Source organism: Mandrillus leucophaeus, unplaced genomic scaffold (assembly GCF_000951045.1).
Source record: "Mandrillus leucophaeus isolate KB7577 unplaced genomic scaffold, Mleu.le_1.0 Scaffold714, whole genome shotgun sequence".
Taxonomy (NCBI): domain Eukaryota; kingdom Metazoa; phylum Chordata; class Mammalia; order Primates; family Cercopithecidae; genus Mandrillus; species Mandrillus leucophaeus.
Window position 1 is genome coordinate 183454 of NW_012107742.1, and position 11397 is coordinate 194850.

Below are 11397 nucleotides of genomic sequence, written 5' to 3' on the forward strand. Positions count from 1 at the left end.
CTCGTGATCCGCCCGTCTCGGCCTCCCAAAGTGCTGGGACTACAGGCTTGAGCCACCGCGCCCGGCCGAAAATTACTTTTTTTTTTTTTTGAAACGGAGTCTCGCTCTGTCACCCAGGCTGGAGTGCAGTGGCACGATCCTGGCTCACTGCAAGCTCCGCTCCTGGGTTCACGCCATTATTCTCCTGCCTCAGCCTCCCGAGTAGCTGGGACTACAGGTGCCCGCCATCACGCCCGGCTACATTTTTAGTAGAGACGGGGTTTCACCATGTTGGCCAGGATGGTCTCGATCTCCTGACCTTGGGATCCACCCGCCCCGGCCTCCCAAATTGCTGGGATTTCAGGCATGAGCCACTGCGCCCGGCCTAAAATTTCTTTTAACGTCAAAAGCAAAAACCATACAAAAATCCCATCCTGATTTTCTCCAGTAGGTAAGGAGTTGGGTCATATCCTTTAAGATTGCTTATGATCTATATATAACCTATTTTAAATTTTTAATTAATTTTTTTTTTTTTTTTTACTATTATGTTTTTTGAGAGATGGGAGTCTCACTTTTTTGCCCAGGCTGGCTGTTGCCCTGGCTACACAGTGCAGTGGCATGGTCATAACTCTCTGTGGTCTCCAACCCCTGGGCTCAAGCAATCCTTCTGCTTCAGCCTCCCAAGTAGTCAGGACTACAGGACTACAGGGGACTATAGGTGTGCACCACCATACTTGGCTAATATGATCTATAATCTAGAGCAGGGTTTCTCAAGAGCAACATATAGATATTCTGGGACAGAGAATTCTTTGTTGTGAGGGGCTCTCCTGTGCATTAGAAGCATCCCTGGCCTCTACCCACTAGATGCCAGTAGTAGAACCCGATTATAACCGATTATGATAGCCAAAAATAGTTCAGATGTTGCCAAATGTCTCCTGGGGACAAAATCACTGCTGGTTGAGAGCCACTGGTCTAGAGGCCACTCTTGTCAGGAATGGTAGTTTTGTTATAAATACTCTGTATTCAAACTTAAGGTAAACAAGGTGAGTCACTGCTTTTAATAGCATCTCAGGGCTTACACTTATAACCAGAACAAGGAGAAATAGAAGGTACTGAAAGGTTTAATATAAAACTAGTGTGCACTGCTGTAATTTTCTATGGTAAATGTATCATTTTGGGGAACTTTCACTTAAAATATATTATTTTTCAAAAAGTTCAGTTGTCCATGAAAATGAATTTTTAAAAAACTTTTATGGGGACTTCCAGTTTGTTCAAGGTAGAAATGCTTTATTCCATAAATTATCATTTGTAGTGATAACATAGGAAATATAACTTTGTATTCTAGTGGGCTAATTTTGGAGACTTTGGAAATGTTTATTGAATAAAAAGTTATATGTTATTACTGTAACTTTTTTTTTCTTTTGAGTCGGAGGAGCCTTGCTCTGTCACCTAGGCTGGAGTGCAGTGTGGCATGATCTCAGCTCACTGCAACCTCCACCTCCCAGGTTCAAGCAATTTTCCTGCCTCAGCCTCCTGAGCAGCTGGGACTACAGGCGCATGCCACCACGCTTGGCTAATTTTTTGTATTTTTAGTAGAGACGGTATTTCACTGTGTTAGCCAGGATCGTCTTGATCTCCTGGCCTTGTCATCTGCCCACCTGGGCCTCCCAAAGTGCTGGGATTACAGGCGTGAGCCACCGTGCCCGGCCACAATTTTTTTGTATATTGCACAAATATCAAGCTTTCACAAGCTTCATTATGTAAAGTCTTAAGACTTTACATATAAAATGATACATTGATAAGTATATTTATGTGAATGGTGGAGTTGATACAGAGTTGATTAGTATGGGTGGAGGAAAACTTTTTGGAAAACTTTAAGTATGAGAGGTTTATGTTGTTATTATTTAGTATATTTTCAATAGATAATGACATTCATATAGTTCATAAGTCAAAGTGATATAAGGGCAGATACAGTGAAGTCTCCATCTCACCCCTGCTCCCACATATCTTGCTCTTTATACTTTTAATAAAAGTATTATATAGCCTTTCAGAATTTCTTTATGAAAATACAAGTATGTGTATTTTCCCTATTTTTACACAGATGGTAAGATGCTACTCCTGTGAAATTTTTAAATGGTAAATTTGAGAGGGATTTAGACTTTTTAAAAAAATTAAAGTGATAAATTACGTTATGAGTAAAGGATGGAGGTGAGTTTAAGCACATTCCTTTCTGAGTCTATTTGTTGGTAGAGTGCTGATTGACTAGATGAACTCAAAATCATTTCTGGCCTTCTGATTCGGTGATCACTAATACAAATAAAATATGTTACTTTAAAGAAAAGCAAATCAGTTTTAAACAGTTTTAGCCTTGAATTGGCAAGTAAGCAAAATAAATGACAAGTTTACCAAAATTTTTTTTGGCTAAATATACTTTCTCAGAACCAAAGTCGTAATAAATAAAATCAATTCTTTTTTTAAACCCACTATAAAGGAACTGTTTCAATGTATCTGTCTTCACAGACCTTGTAGATCACATTTCCCTCTCCTATTGCTTGTCTGTAGAGTCATAGAATCTTGGTGATAATCCTATCTCATCTCATTTTTAGGTAACTGCTACCATTTATTGAATGCTTATTATATGCCAGTACCGTACTAGATACTTTCGTTATTTTATTTAATCGTTTCATCACCCCTTTGAGGTAGGTATTATCTACATTTTTATAGATGAATAAGTGTAGGTTCAGAGAGTTTTTAGAGTAATGAATCTAAAAAACAAAAAAAATGGTTAAAATTTTATATGGCTAGTGACTGGTAAAGGTGGGATTTGAATGTGATACTGAGTTCAGAGCCCATACTGTGTTATTTTGCTTCAAATTAGGAAATATGCAGTTTTTGGTTACTAAATGCTGTTTTTTAAATAAATCATTGTTTAGTTCCTATTGAAATTTTCACAGATGTAAAGTAAAATCGAGAAAATAAGCAGGATGTAGTGAATTTCTAATGAAGCTATTTTTTTCCACTTTTTCTTACTTTGACAAATACTCTTCCTACTTTTACAAAATGAAGTTTTAAAAATATCTGTACTTGACACATTATCAACTGGAAACTTCAGTCGGGACCCTGGATAAAAGCCTCAGAAGTCTAGGAACTGCTGAGCTAAATGACTTGCCCAGGATCACACAGTTAATGTGTAGCAGTCAAGACTAAAAAATAGGCCATCTGATTCCCATTCTAGTTTTCTTATCTTCTAGATTCTCCTTTCTTCTGATGCGTTATATCAATGAGTTTAATTAGTTGCTTAGAAATGCCTCTTTCAAACTAGTATGGTTTATAATCCATAGTTGATCATGTTGGAAAATTTTTTTTTTTTTTTTTTTTGGCTGTTCTTTTTGGTTTGTTTGAAATGGGGTCTCGCTCTGTTGCCCAGGCTGGAGTGCAATGGTGTAATCTCTGCTCACTGCAACCTCCGCCTCCCAGGTTCAAACAATTCTTCTGCCTCAGCCTCCTGAGTAGCTGGGATTATAGGTGTCCGCCACCATACCAGGCTAATTTTTTTTTGTATTTTTAGTAGAGACGGGGTTTCACCATGTTGGCCAGGCTGGTCTCGAACTGACCTCAGACTATCTGCCCACCTTGGCCTCCCAAAGTGCTGGCATTATAGGCTTGAGCCACCGTGCCCCGTTTTTTTAATTTTTATTTTTTTGAGACAGGGTCTCCTTCTGTCACCCAAAGTGGAGTGCAGTGGTGCAGGAGTGCAGTGGCGCAGGAGTGCAGTGGCACACGATCACATGGTACAATCACAGCTCAGGCAGCCTTGACCTTCTAGGCTCAAACGATCCTTCCCCTTCAGCCTCCCAAGTGTCTGAGACCACAGGCACACACCACTGTACCCTGCTAATTTTTAAATTAAATTAAGTTAATTAATTTTTTCCCGACACACAGTCTTAGTCGCCCAGGCTGGAGTGAAGTGGCAGATCTCGGCTCACTGCAATCTCCGCCTCCCAGGTTCAGGCAGTTCTCCTGCCTTAGCCTCCCAAGTAGCTGGGATTACAGGTGTGTGCCACCATGCCCCACTAATTTTTTGTATTTTTGGTAGAGATGGGGTTTCACCATGTTGACACGGCTGGTCTCAAACTCCTGACCTTGTGATCTGCCCACCTCCCAAAGTGCTACAATTATAGCTGTGAGCCACTGTGCCTGCCTCCCAAAGTGCTGTGATTACAGGTGTGAGCCGTGGTGCCCGGCTATTTTTTTTGTGGTGCCCGGCTATTTTTTTTGTAGTTACGAGGTCTCATTATGTTGTCCAGGCTGGTCTTAAACTCCTGGACTCAAGGGATCCTCCTGCAGTGGCCTCCCAAAGGGCCAAGTTAACAGGCATGAACTACCATACCCGGCCAGAAAAGTTTTATATTTTTTAATGAAATTACTGTCATGTAGATCAGCATAAGAGAGTATAGGAGGAGCACGATTCTAAAGAAATTTTGTAATGAACTTAATTGGAAAGTTCAGGTCTTTCATTATTCATTTAAAAAGGATTAAGAAATAATTAAAAACTGAAATAGAAAGGCATATGCCTAACTTTGCACCTTTGCCAATATGGGAAACATTTGTTTTACAATATTGTTATATTCTAATTATTTTGTAAAAATTGTAATCTACTTTTCTATTGATAGTTACAGACAGTGCATGGTTCCTGTGAGTAAAGGTCAGTTGACTTATGATGATTGACTAGTTTACCTTTCTTCCTGCCAAGTTTACCTAAACCAGGAAGAAAGTAAGGTTGTGTATAAAAAAATCTGTTGGACTGAAATTTAACAACTATTTGTGAAAGAGCACATTTTGCTCTTCCTCTGCTGCATAGACTTCTGTTCTCACAAAGTTTTCCCCTTACTGAATAGATACTGTTTTCAGTAGTAGAAAGGATTTTTTTTAAATGTAGATATCCCACTGTATCCTAGTGATTGATTCACCTGTATTAGTATGCAATTTTGAAAAGAGAAAGTCAAGTATACCCCTAGAAATCACCGCTAAGAACCAACTAAGAACCAAAGAGTTAAACAAGAGAACAGTTTATTAAGTTGCCAAGGTAAGTTTGATGTGTTTAAAAGTTTGCAATGAGGACAGTTAGACTGAGAACGAGTTTGTTTTTTAGATTTTGGTAAAATATTCATAACATAAAATCTATCATTTTAACCATTTTTTTGTTTTTTAAAATTGTGGTAGAATATGTATATATAACATAAATATATAAATGATTTACCATTTTAATCATTTATACTTTAACCACTGTACATGTGTATTAAATGTACAGTTTAGTGGCATTAAGTGTATTTACATTGTTGTGCAACCTTCACCATCAACCATCTCCAGAACTTTTTCATCTTCCAAACTGAAATTCTGTACATGTTAAACAATAATTCTCCCATTCTCCCTTCCCCCAACCCCTAGCAACTACCATTCTGTTTTCTCTCTATGAATTTTACTACTCATATAATTGGAATCATGCAGTATTTGTCCTTCTGTGACTGGCTTTGTTCACTTAGCATAATGTCTTCAGGGTTAATCCAGTTGTTGCTTGTGTCAAAATTTTATTATTTTAAAGTTAAATTCAATTGTGTGTGTATATGTATATGTGGGTGTGTATATATGTACATACACACACTCCCCATATTTTATTTATCTGTTCATTTGGGGTTTTTTGTTTGTTTTGTTTGTTTTTGGAGATGGAGTCTTGCTCTGTCACCCAGGCTGGAGTGCAGTGGCATGATCTCGGCTTACTGCAACCTCCACCTCCCAGGTTCAAGTGATTCTCCTGCCTCAGCCTCCCGAGTAGCTGAGACTATAGGAGTGCACCACCATGCCTGGCTAATTTTTGTATTTTTAGTAGAGATGGGGTTTTGCTATGTAGGCCAGGCTTGTCTCAAACTCCTGACCTCATGTGATCCACCTGCCTCGACCTCTCAAAGTGCTGGGATTACAGATGTGAGCCACTGTGCACGGTCTCTCTGTTCATCTGTTGATGGACACTGGGATTACTTCCACCATTGGGCTATTATGAATAACACTGTTATGAACATAGATATGCAAATATCTCTTTGAAGCCTACATTCAATTCTTTTAGGTATATACCCAGAAATGGAATACTGGATCATATGGTAATTCTATTTTTAATTTTTTGAGGAACTGCCATACTGTGTTCTATAGCAGCTATATCATTTGACATTCCTAGCAGCAAAGCACAAGGAAGGGTTTTAATTTCTCCATATTCTAGCCAACAGTTATTTATGTTTGTTTTTTGATAATAGCCATTCTAATGGGTATGAAGTGGTATTTCATTGTGGTTTTGATTTGTATTTCCCTAATTAGTAGTGTTAAGCATCTTTTCGTATGCTTATTGGCCATTTGTGTATCTTTGGTGAAATGTCTATTCAAATCCGTTGTACATTAAAAAAAAAATTGTATTGCTGATTAGGCACAGTGGCTCACACCTGTAATCCCAGCACTTTGGGAGGCTGAGGCAGGAGGATCACCTGAGCCCAGGAGTTCAAAACCAGCCTGGGCAATATAGGGAACCCCGTCTCTACAACAAGTAAAAAAAAATAGCCAGGCGGGGTGGCACATGCCTGTAGTCCTAGCTGCTCAATAAGCTGAGGTGGGAGGATTGTTTGGGCCTGGGTGGTTGAGGCTGCAATGAGCTGTGACTGCCACTGCCATTGCACTCCAGCCTGGGTGACAAGAGTGAGACCCTGTCTCAAAAAAAAAAATTATATTGCTTGTTTTTTATTGTTTAGTTTTAGGAATTCTTTATATATTCTGGATATTAATCCCTTATCAGATACGTAATTAACAAATATTTGCCATCATTCTGTGGCTTGTCATTTCATTCTGTTGCTGTAGTGTCCTTTCATGAACAAAAGTTTCTAATTTTGATGAACCTAATTTATCTATTTTTAGTTTTGTTGTATGCTTATGGTGTCATGAAATTATTGCCATATCAATGTCATGAAGATTTTAAGGTGTGGTGGCTCATGCCTGTAATTCCAGCACTTTGGGAGGCTGAGGCAGGTGGATCACAAGGTCAGGAGTTTGAGACCAACCTGACCAACATGGTAAAACCCCGTCTCTACTTAAAAATAACAAAAATTAGCCGGGCATGGTGACGCCTACCTGTAATCCCAGCTACTCAGGAGGCTGAGGCAGGAGAATTGCTTGAACCTGGGAGGCACAGGTTGCAGTGAACTGAGATCTCACCACTGCACTCCAGCCTGGGTGACAGAGCGAGACTTCGTCTCAAGAGAAAATAAGAGTTTTATAGTCTAAGCTTTTACATGTATGCCTTTGATACCTTTTTTGTTTGTTTGTTTGTTTGTTTTGAGATGGAGTCTTGCTCTGTCGCCTAGGCTAGAGTGCAGTGGCACAATCTCGGCTCACTGTAACTTCCACCTCCCGAGTTCAAGCGATTCTCCTGCCTCAACCTCCCAAGTAACTAGGATTACAGTGCGCACCACCACGCCCAGCTAATTTTTGTATTTTTAGTAGATGGGGGTTTACCATGTTGGCCAGGCTGGTCTCGAACTCCTGACCTCAAGTGATCTGCCTGCCACTGTGCCCAGCTGCCTTTGATACATTTTAATTTTTTAAAATTTATTTTTATTTATTTTATTATACTTTAAGTTCTAGGGTACATGTGCACAACATGAAGGTTTGTTACATATGTATACATGTGCTATGTTGGTGTGCTGCACCCATTAACTTGTCATTTAGGTATATCTCCTAATGCTATCCCTCACCCCTCCCCCCAACCCCACGACAGGCCCCGGTGTGTGATGTTCCCCACCCTGTGTCCAAGTGTTCTCATTGTTCAGTTCCCACCTGTGAGTGAGAACATGTGGTGTTTTGTTTTCTGTTCTTGCAATAGTTTGCTCAGAATGATGGTTTCCAGCTTCATCCATGTCCCTACAAAGGACATGAACTCATCCTTTCTTATGGCTGCGTAGTATTCCATGGCGTACATGTGATACATTTTCTTAATCCAGTCTATCATTGATGGACATTTGGGTTGGTTCCAAGTCTTTGCTATTGTGAGTAGTGTCACAGTAAACATACAGGTGCATGTGTCTTTATAGCAGCATAATTTATAATCCTTTGGGTATATACCCAGTAATGGGATGGCTGGGTCAAATGGTTTTTCTAGTTCTGATCCTTGAGGAATCACCAAGTTAATTTTTTTTATGGTATAAAGTAGAGGTCCAATTTCATGCTTTTGCTTGTGGATATCCAGGTTTTTTAGCACCATTTGTTAAAGACCATTATTTTTCCATTGAATGGTCTTGGCATCCTTGTCAAAAATCAGTTGACCATATATAGGTGGGTTTACTTTCTTGACTCTCTGATCTATTCCATTGGTCTATATGTCTGTCTCTTTGCCACTATCCTCTTTTGATTACTGTAGCTTTGTAATAAGTTGGAATTAGGAAGCATTAGTCTTTCAAATTCGTTCGTTCTTTTAATTTTTACTTTTTGTTGAGATGAGGTCTTACTATGTTGTCCAGGCAGATCTCAAACTCCTGGCCTCAAGTGATCCTCCCACCTTGGCCTCCTGAAATGCTGGGATTACAAGTGTGAGGCACCATGCCTAACCTGCTCTTCTTTTTTAAGATTATTTTGACTATTCTGGGTCTCTTGAGATCCCATATTAATTTTAGGATTTTTTTTTTTAATTTCTGCAAAAAGTGCCATTGAGATTCAATAGGGATTGCATTGAATCTGTAGATTGCTTTGGATGAGAAAAACTTTTAGTACAAATTTTATGTAATTGTTTTATTATAATAATTATTAGCAAATCAAAGGACTTGATCTTGACAAAATATTAAAAAGCATCTATGATGGAGAGCCTGCCAGAGCAGTCAACTGATGTTCTCCCTGAAGCCATTGAACCCAAAATAACATGGGATGTTTACTTTGAGTATATGTTTTTGAAATATAATCCTTATTTTTTCCTGATTTGTCCTCGTATTGACTAATTTGTGAGTATTCAGGATATGTCGTATATTGATTAAATGCTAGAAAGAATATTCTTTATCCTTTATATGATTAGATATGGGCTCAGTCTTGGAAAAATTATCTCAGTATGGTATTAAATTTAGATAAATGAACCTGTAGTTATCATAGTTATAAAGGATAAAGGAGCAAATCCCAAAAGGGACAGTAGTGGATATATTCTCTTTTTTTAAATTATTATTTAATTTAAAATTTTTTTAATTACTAATTTTTAAATTTTTACATTAAATTTTTTTTAATTAAAAATTTAATTTTTTTTTTTTTTAGGTTTGCATGTTTGTTTATTTTTAGTTTGTTTGAATCAACACCCAAATAAGGTCAATATATTGCAGTTGATTTCTGTGTCCCTCAAGTTTCTTTTAACTTGTAGCTTCTTGCCTGCCTTCCTCTCTCTCCTTCCCTTGCAATGTGTATGTTGAGGAAACCATGTCATTTGTCCCATCAGGATTTTGCTGATGGCGTGCCCCTGTGTTGTTATTTAAAGTAGTCCTCCATACCCTCTATTTCTTTTTGTTGTTGTTGTTCTCTTCCATGAACCTTTTTCCCTCTTTTTTTTAATTAACATTTTTTTAATTAAAAACACTTTTTAATCAAAAATTTAATTTTTAAGTATAGCTGGGACTATAGGTGCATGCCACCATGCCTGGCTAGTTTTTGTATTTTTTGTAGAGATGAGCTTTGCTGTGTTGCCCAGGCTGGTCCTGAACCTCCTGAACTCAAGCAATCTGCCTGCATCGGCCTCCCAAAGTGCTGGGATTACAGGCATGCACCACTGCACCCAACCCAGTTACTTTTTATTTTGATATAATTTCAAACTTACTGGAAAGTTGCAAGAACAGTACAAGGAACTTTTCCCATATATTGTTTTTTTTTTTTTGGGACGGAGTCTCGCTCTGTCGTTCAGGCTGGAGTGGAGTGGCGCAATCTTGGCTCACTGCAACCTCTGCCTTCTGGGTTCAAGCAATTCTCCTGCCTTAGCCCCGCGAGCAGCTGGGATTACAGGCGCCTGCCACCATGCCTGGTTAGTTTTTTGTATTTTTAGTAGAGATGGAGTTTCACCATGTTGGCCAGGCCGGTCTCAAACTCGCGACCTCAGGCGATCTGCCCTCCTCAGCCTCCCAAAGTGCTGGTGGCATGAGCCACCAGGTCCGGCCTTACTTTATTTTATTTTTTTTTTGAGATAGGATCTCACTGTCACCTAACCTGGAGTTAAGTGGCGCAATCACGGTTCACTGTAGCCTCAAGCTCCCCAGGCTCAGGTGATCCACTTCAGCCTCCTCAGTAGCTGGGACTACAGATGTGCACCACTACACTGGCTAATTTGTTTTTTGTATTTTTTGTAGAGTCAGGGTTTTGCCATGTTGCCCAGGCTGGTCTCAAATTCCTGAGCTCAAGCGATCCTCCTGTCTTGGCCTCCCAAAGTATTGGGATTACTGGTGTGAGCCACTACGCCTGGCCCATTAGTTTTTAATATATTCACAAAGTTGTGCGACCATCAACTGACTATTCTAAAACACTTTAATCACTCCCAAAAGAAGTCCTGTACTTCTTAGCAGTCTTTTCCCCTTCTCACCTTCTCCTAGCCCCTCATAATCACTAATCCACTTTCTGTCTGTATTTGCCTAATGTGGGCATTTTGTATAAACAGAATCATATGATATGTGGTTATTTGTGCCTGATTTCTTTCACTTAACGTATTGTTTTCAAGATTTCTACAATATTGTAGCATGTATCAATACTTTTGTTTTGTTTTTGAGACCGAGTCTTGCTCTGTCACTCAGGCTGCAGTGCAGTGGGGCAATCATATCTCACTGCAGCCTCCAGTTCCTGGGCTCAAGTGATTCTTGTGCCTCAGCCTCGCAAATAGCTGGTATTACAGGAGTGTGCTAATACTCCTGGCTAATTTTTGTATTTTTAGTAGAGGCAGAGTTTCACCATGTTGCCCAGGCTGGTCTCAAACTCCTAGCCTCTAGTGATCCACCTGCCTTGGCCTCCCAAAGTGCTAGAGTTATAGGCATGAGCCATCATACCCGTCCTACTGCCAATTCTCTGGATACTATTTAACATTCCTACCATCAATGTACAAGAGTTCCATTCTTCTCATCTTCACTAACGTTTGTTATTTTTCTTTTTTCTTTTTTTTATTATAGCTATTCTAGTGAGTGTGAGGTGGTATCTAATTGTGGTTTTGATTTGCATTTCCCTAATGGTTAATGATGTTGAGCATCTTTTCATGTGCTTGTTGGTCATGTGTATATCTTTGAAGAAATATCTATTCAAATATTTTTCCTATTGATTGGGGATTATTTTTTCCCCCATAGCTCTGTGTTTCTTTTTTCTTTTCTTTTCTTTTCTTTT

The 11397-nt window shown here is 39.1% G+C and overlaps 1 protein-coding gene across 5 annotated transcripts in view; it reads left to right on the forward strand.

Moving 5' to 3' along the window:
- Positions 1 to 11397, forward strand: part of LOC105528348 (ankyrin repeat and KH domain-containing protein 1) — a 130467-nt gene that overhangs the window by 7486 nt on the left and 111584 nt on the right. The window lies entirely within an intron of this gene.